The sequence below is a fragment of the Lepeophtheirus salmonis genome, chromosome 5 (assembly GCF_016086655.4).
Source record: "Lepeophtheirus salmonis chromosome 5, UVic_Lsal_1.4, whole genome shotgun sequence".
Taxonomy (NCBI): domain Eukaryota; kingdom Metazoa; phylum Arthropoda; class Copepoda; order Siphonostomatoida; family Caligidae; genus Lepeophtheirus; species Lepeophtheirus salmonis.
Window position 1 is genome coordinate 34,006,472 of NC_052135.2, and position 16,139 is coordinate 34,022,610.

The following is a 16,139-nucleotide window of genomic DNA, read 5'->3' on the forward strand; positions in this document are numbered from 1 at the left end:
CTATTACAATATATACAAAAACACATTCTTTCTATAAACTTATTTACATAATCCCAACTTTTGTTTTAAAAAGTATCTAATCTAACAAATTACTGTTCTTAATTTATTAACTATGGATAGTTTATTTAATGTCAAAATATACAAATATACATATATTGAAAAACTATTTGAAAATTCAAACTTTTTATCTATTTTCATAAAATATAGAAAACTTTTGTAAATAAAACTCTTTGACAATTGAATTAGATAAGAAGAACTTTAAAATATAAAAACATGGTTATTTATAAGTTTTAAATGTTTTATTTTAAACGATAGTTTATCACATAAAATTATATTTAGAAAACAGTAAAATTAAAAGTTCTACACTTTATTTCTGAGTTTAATTTTTATCAATTACGATGGCACTGTGAAGATACCAAATTATGAATGCAATAAACCTTAAAATTTGACTTTAGATAAACCTCAACCAAATAATAGAAGGGGTTGAGATCTGGACTCGAAGGAGTCCATATCAATTTATCTCAAACTGGAATTCTTTTATACAGCCATTCCTAAGATTTTCGACTAGTATGAATAAGAGCTCAATCTTGATGGAAAACGATTTTATTTCTTAAAAACGTTCCTTATACCAAGGAAGGACAAGATTTTCTAAAAGTTTCTGGATGTAGTATTCCTGCTTCATAAGAAGACCTTATAGTAGAAAAACCAACGGAAGCTTATCACTGGAGATTGAAACTTTAACCCATACCATAAAAGATATCTGTTGACTAAAGATGACATTATTATCCCAAAGTAATTTATTGGGAATTTTAGCCAAAATTTTAGAAGTTTTTTAAACAAATTTACCAACAATTTATCGGGCCTCTCGATCATTTTGGCTTTTATAGCCTCTGTCAGTTTCTGACCGTAACGTAGCTTAAAAGATTTCATCTGTAAGTAATTTCAGACCAACTTATACCTACATTGATGGCTGATAAATTTTAATTTCTGACGCCATGTTAAGTCTGCGATTGTTTACAGTTCTGATACATTTTTAATCAGACCTTTTCGATGTTGCTCTTACTGATATTTTCCAGACTTGAAATTTCTTTATTTTTCCTAAATATAGGTCAATATTAGGAAAATAACAAAACTATCCTTTTATATTAATTAATTTTTACTATTAATGTCTTTTGTACTGAAATTATGGTTAGTGAGATAAGGCTAGATCATAGCTGTTGGTACTTTTTTTTTAAAGACAACTTCATTTTTTGGGTATGTCAGAATTTTCAGGGATTACAATATCAGTTTCCTATAGCAGTTTTTAAATGAGTCAGTAACCTTATATATAGAATCAGTGTACCAAACAAAAAAAAATTAGAATTACAGTTTTTAGCTTGACTATGAAACACTTCTGATGAAAAAAAATGTTTACATCAGAATAGCTTTAACTACTCAAGTCAATTTTTTACAACGTAACCTTTTTTGAATTAATGTCAAAAGTAAAATCATATGCTTTTGAAATGAGTAATTAGTTTTATGTTTACTACGATTTTTTATAACTTGGTTGTGTACCGTCTTTTATAATAAGGTTATTAAAATACCTTTATATTCTATAAATATTATTGTGAAATAATAATTAAGATTTTTTTTCAAAAGATATATTTTTTTAGTGTCTCCTAATGTATGTAACTATTATTCGTAGTTACTATTATTTTTTTAAATAATGACGTTTACAACAACAAAATACGTGCTGTTTTAAGTAAAGCAATGTCTAAATAAATATGTTACAATATATTCAATTTTTTTTTTTGTAGTTCAAAAATTCATGGGCTTATTAAATATTTTTTTTGTTACGTTAAATTTGTAAAGTTTACTTACAAATAAATGAACAAAAGTATTTAGCAATTAATAGATGTTTAAAAAAGGTGTTTGTATAGGGACCAAACTAATTACTACTGACAAATATTACTTTAAAAACTTTTAATATAATGAATGGTACGAAATTTCGTTTATTAAATAATGTATTATATTAATTTGACTAGTTTTGTTCAGTTTTTAAAGATAAGACAATATACAACTTGTTTTACTCTTTTATAATTTTATTTTGTATATTGTAACATATCGTAAAAATTGTTTACCGTGATACTTCTGATAAAATATAATATTAACATTTTACTATTCATTGCTATAAAATTGTAGTAGTGAGATAACATTTACTCTTAGTGAGGCAATTTATGAATTTTTATCAAAGAAAGGCTTATCTAATTTTCTTTATAATAAAAAAGAAAACTCTCGTATTTATAAAATATGTAAAGTATAAGTTTAGTTATTTGAGGTCAAACAAAAAAATACACACACAATTTACGTTTAACTTGAAATAAATTTAAGAAAATTATCACCCCTTTTCAACATAATGTCGAGTTACAAAAAAATATATGATTTACAAATACATATATTGTAGTACCTAGGTGGATACATATATAGTTATAAACGACACATGTCTTGTACTCAAGTATACACATATAAAATATGAATGTATATATAAACATTGAGGAAAATACCCTATGCATTTCCTTGTAAATGAGGTGTCAAAACGATAGAAATGAAAAACAAACATCAGAGTACTCAAACCTATTTACATTATACATATATATAAATATATTTATAGTGAAGATATTATTATTCTCTTATATAATGTTATTAAGGATAACATCCATTGGCAAAGGTGATTTAATATCTTTTGAAATTATTTGTCGACGAAATAAGAATATTCTTTTTTTATAAGTTTTCAATTGAATTATTATACATATTTATTTTCCACAATAATATCTTGTCAACTTGAGTTAAAGTCGAGTCAAAATTTTTGAGTTTCATCAAGATTGAGCTTTTGAATTCTGCGTCGCGTCAAGTTTATTTTAAAAAAAATTATAAAAAAAGTTCAACTTACTTTTCAGTTCGGTTGAGTTCAAATTTTGAAAATTTTCACATGTGCAGCTTAAATAATTTTGCTCAAAAGTAAGTATGGATTTGGGTAATTATCTTTGATTAATATCCACAAACTATTCTTATTAATCTTGAGGATTGGACTGTAATTGTACTTAAATTAACAAAAAAATTGATTTTCACAATAAAAACATAAAAAATAGATGGATTTTAAGAAAGGCCAAATGGGGCAGAATATAAGAATTTAATACGAAATAAATCTTTTAAAATATTGTTAAAATTTTTGAATATCTTAATTCATCCCACAAAGGAGAAAAATAAATAAGGATTTTCTCTTTTTCTTGATTTTTGTTCAAGATTGTTTTTATGTTGACGCGCCACATTTGTAATGTGTTTGCTCCATTTCAATACATTAACTACTCTTCCATTAATAAGAAAAGGGTGTTTATAGTTTTTAATGTACCTTTGAGAGATACTAAAAATTTGACCAAATATTACTAGAATACTTCAAGTTTTGTTCTCTAAATTCGAGTTAAAGTAAAGTCAAATTTTCCAAAATGTATTTAAGGGGAGTTAGAGTAATTTTGAAAGGATGGTTGTTTTGAGTAAAGTGGAGTTTGAGTAATACTCCAATCCAACTCTATCCAAAAAATACAAACCCCTATTAATTTTATGTTAGCTGTGAATTTGTCCTTTGTTACCTTTGTATAGTGCCCTGAGGGTTAATTTATTGAAATCAAATTAAATGTGTTAAAATATGAATTATTAAAACTGAAAATAATATAATTAGCTATGTACGAATACAATACTTTTTAATCTATATTTTAGGAAGAAAAGATTGAGATATTCAATGAAGATAGCTTTCTGATTTATTGAATGTGTACATTTTTATTTTTACACTACATTTGGCAGTCTCTTAATATCTTTAATATTTGGTAAAACAACAAATGAAAGAGATTTACCCATATTTTTTTTTTTTTTTTTTTTTGGTCTAATGATTCTTCATCAAATTATGGTATAAAACTAAATTAATTTAAGATTCTATTAAATGATAAATGACTTCAATTTTATACGCATAGGTATATTTGTCTTCAAATTAAGACAAAAAGTCAATTTAATAAATGAAAAAAATAAGAAAATGGTTATTTGTGTAGTACAAATCATTACGCTTTACTTTTAGCCAAAGAGAAAAGGGAAATTATTTGGTTGTGTATGTATACTAGGGTGCAAATAAAATCATTTTTAGGGAAAAAGTAAAAAAATGAGGGTTGAAATGTGTTCCTTTTTATAAAAAGTATGATTCACAAAATTTCAACAGTTTAAAAAAAAATTTAGAGGTTGCTGAACGGCCGTAATTTTCTTTGAAAATTTACATATTTTTGGGGAAAAAAACAACGGATTTTTGTTTTAATTTCATCTGTATATTACACTTATTAAAGCTTGTTAGTAAAAGTAACCAATTTAGTAAGTTAAACTTCCATTAAAAGATTTTAATAAATGTTTAAGATAAATCATTTTTTACATGTCCAAAAGAATGATGAAAATTTGCCTATCTGTATGTTCTTCTGCGTATCACAGCAAATAAGCGGCTACTGATATCTCCCAATATTTTCAAATACGTTTTTTGATATAAATTTACAAAAAAGTGCTAATCTTGATGATTTCAACCTTGATGACCTTTTTTATGATTTTTGTTTGAGGAAAAAGATGATTTTTTTTTTCATTATAATATATTTTATTAATCACAATTTTTTATTTATTTTGTAAAACTGGGCCAAATATGTGTTTTTTTAAATGTCATCAAGGTTATGAGCATCAAAATTAGTACTATTTTTTAATAATCGAAGTAAAAAAAAATATTTGCAATATTTTGTAGATATCAACGAGCTGTTGATTGGCTGTGATTCGTAAATGAATAGACAGGTAGGCAAAAAAGCTATATTTCATTGACATATTTGTATCGTTCTTTTGACACGTAACAATGATTCAAAGTACACCTTTATCTAAAAACTTTTGATAGAAGTTTTACTTTACTAAATTTGTCACTGGTTCTAACAAGCTGTAATGTGAAGTATATGAATGCTATTGTAACAAAATCACATTTTTTATAAAAATTATGTAAATTTTCATAACTTTAGGGCCGTGGAGTAACTTTTAAACATTCATAGAAATTGTTCAAACTTTGTGAATCGTATTTTTATTAAAAAAAACGTATTTGAACCCTCAATTTTTTACTTTTTCACAAAAAGTGATTTGATTTGTTCTAAGTATAATTATAATAATTTATACATGTTGCTTTTTTAAGAACAATGACGGGATCATGTTGATTTGATTGTACATAAAAGACTTTCATTAGACGCCAACAAAGTCTTTGAATTGCACTGATTATAGTACCTATGTAATATTTATCCTAAGTCATTAAAGACTATTTCACATTTAGTAGGTATTCGTTGCTGATAATCGTATGCGTCTATATAAGTGATGCAACATATAATCTAATTGAGGTTGAGGATTATTTGTTGTTCTTTGCTTTAACAGTTCACAGATGTTAAATTTGGTTATAAAACAGTTTTTTGATTTGGCTGGAGATACATTTCGTTCTTACTTGAAAAAAATAATACCTATTAAAAACCAAGGACGAGCAGAAAGCGATAAAAGCAGATCTGTTCTATTGTTATAGGTAGGTTATGTGGTCCTCAGGTGGCGGCTAAATCTTTGTCCATTATATAAATTTGTTATTTTTCTTAAATTTTTAGAAGGTAAATTTATGGTTTGCCATTGGCGTAAAAAAGATTTAGGCAACCATTGGGTATGGGATGTTTGAACTGGTCCATTCTTGTTTAAAAGTGAGAGAAAGCACAAAAAAAAAGAATTAGGCTCTATTATTTTTGAAGGTTAGTACAAATTTGTGATTTACGAAACTTTTCATTTTTGAATGTTCAGATTCTTCTTCATATTTTGAAGGAAAAAAACCTGTTTTCTAGTAACATACTATCCTCAGTTTAGGTTCTTGTAAACCGATTCGGACCAGTACTCTGTAACATAACAAGTAAATATCCTTACATAGCATTGATCGAAAAACCCAGGAATGGGCATTCATTATCATTTAGGTTTCAATTTGTATGATCTAATGGGATTTCGCAATATAAACAATACATACATAAGTGAGTGAATACAAAGACCTACTATAATATACTTTTCTCCCCTTTTTTCGTATATATTCTTACTACACTCATACATATGTAGGTATTTTTACCGGAAACGTTCATGCAAAAAGATATTTTTTCAACAGATCTATGTATATTATTGAATATTACAATTCCACATTCATTCAACTTCCTTATTGAATTATTGAGAAAGTACATATTATGTACATATACCATGGATATGGATATACAAGTATATTGTAAGTGTACAATTGTGCTTATGTTAAATTCCCTTGACCTCAATTCAAAAACTTTTCCTTTCCCCCCACCCAAAAAAAAAGTTTTGACACTTATTTCCAGAGAAAAACTTTTTTGATTCTGCATCCATTTTTTTAAAATAAAATAACTTCAATTTATTTGACAATATATTATTATGTACATATCGTGTCTGTCAACACAAAAGTCAGTTTGAATTATTTTCTCCAAATATAGTACGGATTATAATTGTATTCTTCCACACATTGTTCTTCTTAATGAATAAATATGTTCAATTCTTCTTTAAGTATGTCTATGAAACATTTGGCTGTATGTTTATAAGGGTAATAGAAAAATTTCCGAATGGACAATTTGCTGGAGGAAGAAAATCGCTTAAGGAAAATAGACCAAGACAGAACACAATTTTTTTTGAAATACAAAATATTTGAAACTAAGTAGGCCTTGGAACAAAAGAACAATTGAGACAAAGATATATTTAGCTTAGTTTGTTTCATTCTAAACATGTTTTTGGGAATCCAAAATATAATCGTGAAACATGTATTCTTTATGAATTTGTGAATGAAAATAAAGAGGATATTGTTTTTGGCAATTTTAAAGATAGTTATAAATTTAACCACCCTCTTTTATTTTCAATCAAATACTATTTATTAGGGCAAAAAAATAATTCATTAAGAAGATTAATATTGTTAATATGATAAAAAAAAATGAAGCACAAATATTTTCAAAAACAAAGTTGTTTTTTATCACAAACTTCATTAATTTCAGGAAACTTCAAAAGTTTTATAGATTTAGTAATATGTAATTTTGTGTGTTCAATCTGTGTTAGACCTGTCATGATTGTTGAGATCAAAAGACACATCGTCTACAGGGTCAAACAGCTTATTAAAGAGAGGAAAACCTTAAAATCGAGCCTTGTAGTGGAAGGCCGGCCAAACTACCCCAGAAGTGGCCAATAAGGTGTTCGAAGTAAGCCCACCATCTCCATGCGCAAATTTGCTCAAAAGAAGTCATTGGATCCCTCCACCGTGTCCAAAGCGATCAAGGCCACCGGGGGGAAATTCCAATAGGTACATGAAAAGACCATTAATGGCTCAATTATGTCCGTTTGGAGTGGTACAAACGCCTCCTAAACGACCTGAAGCATCATGGTAACTGTGTGATCTTCTTCAAGGATGAAAAAGCATTCACTGTCGAAACCGTCTTCATCAAGCAGAACAATGGGGTTGATTCCTTTTAAGACACGCCTGAATACCTACGCCACATGTTCAAAACGGGTAGGCGGGTGCCTCCATTGTGCTGGAAGACGTAAAACGCCTGTCCAGACTACTTGAAGAAATTGAAGACCAAGGTACTCCCGTACGTCCTCAAGATCACTAAAAAGTCGGGCAAGGCGTCCTATGTCAGCCAATGTTGTGCAAGCCTGAATGGAAGAGAGCATTACTCTATGTGGTAAGTCGTGTCTAAGACCTGCAGATCACGCCACAGCAATATCATCGACCTGAAGTCCCCTGTGAAGAAAAAATGAAAGCTCAAGAGAAGGGACTACATTGCCAGAGTGTGCTCCACCTTCTGTGAACACTTGAAGGCCGTAATTGAGAGCAATAGAGGTTGAATTCATGAATAATATCTGTCATTGTGTGCCTAGTAAATGTCTTCAAGTAATATACCTCGTCTGACTTAATTTAGACTCAAAAGAAGCAAAAGTTGTCTCACATTGATTAGTGGTAAATCCATTTCGCTTTATCTGGTATAAAATTTGAGCTAATTTTAATATTTTACTTTTCTGTTGAAAAAAAAAAAGTTTTTCCCTCGTAATGTTGATACATACATAATAAAAATTACGTTCTAATAGTTGACTTCAAAAAACAGACGCGTGATTATTATTGAATTTTTATAAATAACTTAATTTGACTTTGTAGTTTCATAAATTATGTACTTATACACATTGCCTGGAAACATACCTATTTCAGTCTGGCCATAAATCATATTAGTATTTGTATAGGCTAAAATATTTTTTATTTCTTTTATAAAATTTGAATTTAAAAGGGATATGAAAAATACCATACAAATTGTTTACTTGATTTTGTTGGTAGTATTTATTGAAAAGAAGTGAAAAAAATGGTTGTATTTTTCAGCTATTTATAATAATCCTTTTGTAAAATTAAAATATATGTATGTTTGTGTATAAATATAGAGTTATTGTGGTACTCCACATAGAAAGTACATAGTAGAATAAGTACTCAAGCTTCCCTATACACTACTTTTATTTATTTGTTCTTTGTAAAAGTGGCCTCCCAGTGTACACATATACCGGGTGAAAAATAAAAAATGTACACAGTTTCCATATTATTCTCGAGTGCTTTATACATAACTTATACGAAGGTGGTATCTTAGTAAAATTTCCAGCTTAATAAAGATACAAGACATTTTTTTGTAATTTTTTATTTCATTTTTCAATATATTTCCCTTGTGTTTCTACACCATTTTCTCAACGATGCTCTCATCTTTGTAACCTGTCCAAATAATACCGTCACTAGGGAAATACAATCAGTCTACTTTTTGGATTGTATATTTTTTAATGCGTATAATGTTGTATTCAAGTTTCATCCGCAATAATTAATCTGCACCAAAAGTCGGATTTAGTGTACCTAAACTGCACCAACTACTTGATATTCATTTTGGTCTACAAAAGAAATATTATCTACTCACTCAAACTACAGTTGCATAATAACTGGGTGTCCAAAATGGTAGAGTAACTCTCACCAGAGGCTAGATAGTTGTGACTAGCTTTTATTTACGAGTGCTGCCATCTTCACGTTGAGATCGAAAACTTTTCATACCATTCTCGTGTTAAATAGTAATAAATTTTATTTTATATAACCTATCTCCAATATTCTCGACTATTTCTCTAGCCATTTCTGTTAATATCAGATCTTACTATGGCAGGTATCCTCTTACGTAAAGAAACGTAGGACTAACCGATGTAGACTGAACCCATTTTGATACTAGCCTGATCAACAGATTCTTTAATGAGCTCAACCCATCCATGACGTTATCCATATACCTTCATCTCAACATACAGCCAGGACAAATAATCAAGAGGCTTAGCATTTGGTAAATATGGTGTCCACTTTGTCTTTTCCAAACATATGATTTATTCAGCCAAGAATGATTAACTGATTTTGCCCTTGTGTAAATTCTACTGTCAATGAGTTGAAAAAAACATTTAAACCATGATCTTGGCTGCACCAATAAGATTAAGTTAGCCTGTGATCTGCACGAATTAAGGTTATCTTCTTGAGCTTGTGTCCCACTCTAATGCTATTGATATCTCAATATAACATTATTAACATTTGCTGTCAGTTTATATTCCATGAATTGTACTTGAATTTTAAAAATCTGTAATTTGTTATCTCTGAATTTTGAACTCTAAAGTGTGTACATTTTTAGTAGTCACCTGGTACATTACAAGATTGAAAAACTACTATTATTATTCTATATACTTTATTTTGTTTGCTTACATACTTCTTTGTTTGTTAGTTATCAGAAATGGAAGAATATAGAAAATTTATTGTTTAGTTTGCCAATATTTCATGAAATGATGTCAATTGAGTCGATTTTACATCAATTCAACTACTTACACTAAGGTTTTTTTGTTTGGATATCACGATATCACTTTTCTTGTAATTGGATCCATTAAAAATGCATACCATTTGACTGTTATTAATGACGATTACTCGTTTGAAATAATAATAGTATATTAAAAAAATATGACAAGAAATATATGTATTTTTGGCTTTAATTAGGTACAGCAAGGGACGTTTAAAAATATAATTAAATTAGAAGTGAATATAGTTGAACCATTTTGAATGTAACCTTTTAAAATAGAGTTTATATAAAAGTAGAAAGAAGTAAATAGATTTCACTAGACTTTTTTTTTTTATTGAGTCTGATCTAAAATGATTTTTTGTCCATCTAGGTTAATGTTTTCACGATATTGATATTTTGTAGTATTTCGAAATTTATTGACCTTAAAAAAGACATTTTCTTTCTTGCTTTGTTTTTATAAAGGACAATTTTCTAGTTCAGAAATTTGAGAAGTTACATCATTGCTGGACAATTTTGTAATTGGGTAATGGTACTAAAAGAGCTGGTACCGATAGCTGCGAAAGTTCCAGCACTACTCTATTACCGGTATATCAAACCAAATCAACTTAAATCGATATTTAGTCCAACACTTCAGCTAGTTTCATACTATGAACTAAAATTTAATTCATTCTTAAATTTTGGACTGTTATTTAATTATTTTGGATCTATGGATTAAAAATGTCAAATTTAACTTTAATAAGGTGAAGGTAGACTCTAAACTTTTGACTTCTTACTATAAGTATTGTTCGCATTTTTAATTTAATTTAACTATGACCCTTTCAGTGTCAAAAAATTGCATTATCAAGAAAGTGCCAAAAACACTATTTTGAAAAATTAATGATGTAATTTTTGAGGTGTTATATTGAACCAAAACAGTGGTTCTGTATCTTTGAATTTAAAAAAAGATAATTTTTGTCCAATTTCTATAAAATAATGTAAAAAGTTATTCTTCTAAATAGACAAGGATTCAAATTTCAAAATGTCACAAAATTCTGAGCACGTAGTAACTGAATGGGAGTTGTAGAGTTAATTATTATGTAGTCATCATAAAATTCTCCATTATCTTCTATCTTCATACCTACATATTCCAAAGGACCCTTTTCTAATATGATGGTATCAGCTTCGGCTTTTCAAAAGCTCATCCTTTCCTCAACAATTGTATTAAAAAAATCATTATTTTTGTACGTCTTTTGAAGTCAACAAAGTGGACAAAACTTGAGCTAAGCAAATGTCAATAATGATGTATGAACTCTACCTTTTATTTATTTTACAATAAACTTTTAATCAATAAATTCTTACGATTATTGTATGTAGTTTCCATCTTGAAAAATAGGAAGAAAAAAAAATAAAAGCAGTTATGACGACAGTTTACTCCATTGAGTTCCTCTATTATTTTGGCCAGAATAAAGTCGATTCTCTTTTTCTTCGTTTCTTTATCACAACGATATGATGTTACTCACATTAATCATCTGTATGTATGTACGATATTAATGTCGAAGGCGAATTGACACTTGCATTATTTCCACTAGGAGATTTCTTCAAATAATAATAAATAAAAAACTTTTTATTCTGGCTATGTATGTATTCGACTGCTTTAGAATTGTAGTCACAATAGAATTTATAATGGGAGATAACATTTTATCATTATTTAGTGAATAATAAATTTTAATGAAACTATATAATATATTTCTGTGATGTTGATATTGACAGATAATATTTGAATTTGAAGACGGCATTTCAGCATTCTTTAATCACTCAATATAAGTATATTTGCTCTTTTCTACTAACAACTCTCATAATAATGGTAGGTGTATCAACTTTACCGAATTTTTTCGATAATTTAGTTGTAAAATTAATTGGTTAATTAAAGTTATTAAAAAAGAATTATTCAATATGTGGTAAAGCTTTTACTCACTTTTCATTTATGATAATCTGTCAACAAATAAAAGAAATATAAATGGTTCAGAAACGCTAATTTATATTTTATAATGTCCAAAGATTCAACTCCAATACACCCTTTTGATATCAACATCTCATAAATATTTTTAACCTACAAAATATTAAACTTACAAAAATACAGAGACAATGCTGACCTACACTTTAATTTTCATTGTGACTTCAATGCTACATAAAAAATAATTTATAAAGTTGAAAAATTATGTTTGAAGAGGATAAATTACTTAATAATTTTTCAACCAAAAAAATTAGTCCTTTATTTATGTGTGAATAGATTACCATGACTAATAATAGTGGAGAGAAAGGGAAAGAAAATTGTAATGTGTTATGCAATTCATTGCAATTTTGTAAATGTCACAAAGTAGAAAACAATAATTATTACATAGACTTGCAAGCTTGAAAGCATTTGTGTTATGACATCAATATATATAAATGTTAAAAAGAAGGCTTAAGATACCCATCGTCATTAATTAACAACTTCTACATTATTAACGCAAGTACTAAATAAAAACAAAATGGATATTTTACCATTATAATTCTTAATTTATCTATAGCAATTTTGTTACATGATACATCAAGTATCAGTGAACAAACTCAATGTTTTTTTACTATTATATCTTATAATTCTGAATTCATAATCTAAAATATTAATTGTAAAAAGAGTATAAATTTTTTGCAGGGTAGAGGATGGTTCATCTAAGCTAATACATTATTATCAAGCCAGATACATCTCTCTATTCTTACATTTTTTTTCGTAGATGTAGATAAATTATAAAAATTCAAGGAAAAACTCTCATTAATTCCATAATTAATTAAAAAAACGGATGAAAAAAGTGAATTTTTGGACTAAGAGCAATAATCAAAGCATATTATGGTAGATTTATATTTAGTTTTTATAAACTGTAAGAATTATCATTCTTAGTAAAAGTATTACATTTAATTTAAGAATATTAAAATTTGAAAAATAATGTAAAATTGCAAAGAATTAATTAAAAATAATCCAAAAATGTAAATAATATATATTTGAATATGCCACACGAATAGAAAACAAACGAGAAATCGCGTGATGTCAGCCTCACTTCCCTGACTTATAGATTTCCATAGACTCCGAAGATATGAACATTCTGTAATTGATATAGAAGGCAAAGCAAAGATATTATTTACAAAAGATATTTATATAATAGTTCACTGGATTACACATTGTTTAGTAAGGGAAAGTCAATGCAAAACTGTTTAACCTGATTTACTTCTCACATGCTAATTGCTACTAATTAGTGTATTACTTATATCTTCTACTTATTAACAATTCTTACCCATACATATTCATAGCAGAAAAAATATCAGACTATTTATGAATAACAAGCATATTATCATCATTGTTTATAAAATACTACTTATATGTAAGTTTACTTAAAAATAAGTTCCTTTTTTTTCTCATATCATATAGTCGTTGAACTATGTAAATTATACGTTGTACTTCCAAACTAATCATTAGTTATATTCATGCTTTTCTATTTCCTTTAGTGGGAATTTACCTATGAGAGAACAAAGTGCATATTCTTCAATTAGATAAGTATGTATGAGAAAACACTTAAATTTATGTATGGTTATGGGGGTTTGAGTTTCTGGGGCCAAATGAGTTGTATAAGCTTAATCGTTATGGAATTCATTTACGGTACCTATATAGATACATATATTTTTATTTATAAAGTCATGCCCAAAAGTGTTGTTCTTTTTGAAACACTATACATACTTAGGAGAATTTTGAATAATATAATCACAAAGTTAACTATAAAAAAATAGAAATTGAAACAATTTACACAAGCTAATAAGTCCCAGGTATGCCAGCAAAAAAAACACTTTTTTTCGGTTCAATGATACTTATAGAGTAGAGTCCATATAAAACATTTTAAGTCATTTCTTAGCTTTAACAGTATTTTTTATCATCAAAAAGCAGTGTAAAATTTAAACATGAAATAGTTCTTTTTTTTTTAAACCTTTATTTAGACAGAAAATAATTTATAAAAAGTTAAAATTATTTAAAATTTTCTGGTGAGGATGCATTTATAAAAATATCATTAAATCTTATAGTTTAAACTTTCTTCACCCGATTAAGGCCTTCAAACATACAAATTCATATACCTAAATTAAAAACATTAGCATCCAAAATCAATAAAATACAAATATATAATATTATTAGCAAATTTGTTTTCAAACCAACAGCTAGCTTGTTTTTCTTTTGCTCCTTCAAAAAAGTTTGAGTATCTTCTGCAAAGTCTGAAAATGTCTTGATGCGTTTGATGAATGATATCAGAGGCCCAGTTCCAAGTACCCTCGATCCCCCTATGTATCTCCAACTCGAACACTCAATATCTGGCCTCCGCTGAAATTAAAATAGCACGAATATCCTCTGCAACCACGGGTTCTCCTACAGTTATATTATTAGCTAGGTAACTCTTTACATTTAATAAAGCATTCCCTATAGACCTAGCTTTATGAGTACTTTCTTTCTTTTTTGATGACATACCGAATAGAATTATTGCCTTTAATATATTAACTTTATTGTCTTCCAGACCCTTCAGGTTTAAACTAATAAATGCTCTGAGAATATGTAATTGTGGAAATTCCGAAAAGCGTATCTAAAGGTGTTGAATAGTTTACCACAATCTGTAGATGGAGTGTTGAAAAACAAAATTCCTGTGGCTATCTGAAATTGTGATGTAAATTTTCTTACATCAGCAATTCGCAAAGTCGAAGACATAATCCTATGCATCCAATTACGCGATATATTTAGTTCCCTAATCCATCCATCACACCTTGACAACGCAGAGACTTCTTTTGAATTAGAAAAATTCATTTTCAAGTGCCAAGGAACAGGCACATTGTGTAGCTTGGCATGTCTAATGAGAGGAAATTTAAACTTCCTGGTAAAAAAACAAAACAAAAACAGAGTGAACAACAATATCATGTATTGTTAGCTGATTTTTTGTAAGTGCCTCCCATTCCAAAGACACAGGGTCACGTAAATGATACAAAAAAGGTGTTTTTCCAAGATTCTTATGAATTAAATCCACAGTCGTTCCACAATCGTAAGTGGGGGTCGCTTTCCAAAGAACCCTTTGTGTTGTAGCAGGCATAGGGGAAAAGTCGTCTATATATTCATTTATAAGATCAGTTCCAAGTATAACATATTCATAGTATAGACTTGATGTTATCACATATCTCCACTCTATGTTGGGATTCTTCGTTATATCAACATAAACATCGAATAAATTTTTGTGATTATGTCCACAAAAGACTTGAGCCCACCACCCAATCGATTTCTTGGTCTCTTTTAAAGCAGAAATGTAATTCCGATGAAAAAGATTATCTAATCAATTTTTTTCCTCCAATATGGCATTCTCCATCAATAATAGTAAAGAGAGAGCCTCATACAAAAAATTTGGAATAACAGAAGTGTTATAAAGGTCTATTCTTTTTTAAGGTTAAAATTGCGCCAGCCTTTGATAAAATTATATAGTTTGGAATACATTGCTTCTTCAATAACAAAAGTAGCATCACCCGTAGAACAATAACTAACCAACTAAAGAACGGATTATCATGAAGTTTTTTCAGCTGTATTTTATAGGCTGGCACTGACTGAAATGAATTGCATAACAAATAGTATCATGTATGTTTGAAACCCAGGAATTTACAGCCAATGTTTTACAAGAATTTTCCGTTTATTCCGGATTTTTCATTTGGACAGTTTTTATTTCAATGGATCTTATAGTAATAAAATCCCCCATTTACATACAGAAATGATAGAATATGGATACCAAAAAACTGACACATACCTAGTTTCTCAAATTTTCCAGATTCACATAGTCTGGTATATTCGTAGAACCAGTTATCCAGCTGTTATATGTATTGCTATACAAAAAATATATATATATATATTTCATTAGAGTAGTGATTCTCAAACTGTTTTCCACGAGTTTCCTCTTGTTGTACTTGAAGGAACGTTATAAATTGTCACAAAGATGGCATTAGGAGATCTTCATTTTTTCTTAGATGTGTACACACTTAAAAGTTTGAAAATCTTGAAATTAATACCTTAAATTTATTGTGTTAAAAACTTAACTTAATAATTATGAAAAAAATAATTACTTTTGAAATCAGTTGTACCAATGACAGAAGAGATATTGC